Below are 803 nucleotides of genomic sequence, written 5' to 3'. Positions count from 1 at the left end.
TTTGAATTATTGACATTTTCTGTATTTCTAGTTTTTGTTAATGATTCCTTAAAATGATGACGCATGCTAGTCTTCAGTAATAAAGTATAGATACTAACCCATTACCTTATCCATTATAGTGTTAGTATCGATAAAAAAAGAGAAAAAAGCTTTGGTTGAGTTATAGAGTAATTGTTAATAGTCAGCTGAAAGCCCTAACTTCAGCTTTGAAAAGTTAATCCATGTTGGAACTGTATCTAAATATGTACTAATGATGATATCAATTACAATACTATTGTAAACAACTGAAAATAATGGATACAAACAATACTAGGAGTGAACAACCATAACTATGCGACAAATATCATACTTATAAAAATTGTAAAAGTTAAATCACTGACTTTAGGTGATATAATATCCTAAGGAAGAATGGTGATAGGACAAAAATTTAAATCCAATGGTGTCTTGCGTTTTTAATAATCGCTTTTCCTCTTTTCTCGTGTTTTCCGTGTGTATCTTTCATCGTAACAAGCATCATGCTTGCCTTTGTTAAATATTATGTTGCCCCATTTCTGTAACTGAGGGATTTCTGGTATGAATAATTTTATGGTCTCTTTATTTCTTCTTCATACATAATTATGAAATGAATGGTGCTAGCGAATGTTATAAAAAGGACAATGCAGTTGAATGAATCTAAAATCATGGAGATACAGATACACATACAATGCAAAGGTTACAGTAGTTGCCTCAAGAACTATGAGTAATGACAATGTTGATGATGGTAGTTAGACATGAGTAATTTATATGATTACATGGCTGATGAC

Source organism: Penaeus monodon, chromosome 15 (genome assembly GCF_015228065.2).
Source record: "Penaeus monodon isolate SGIC_2016 chromosome 15, NSTDA_Pmon_1, whole genome shotgun sequence".
Classification (NCBI taxonomy): Eukaryota; Metazoa; Arthropoda; class Malacostraca; order Decapoda; family Penaeidae; genus Penaeus; species Penaeus monodon.
Note: the sequence above shows the minus strand (reverse complement) of the source record.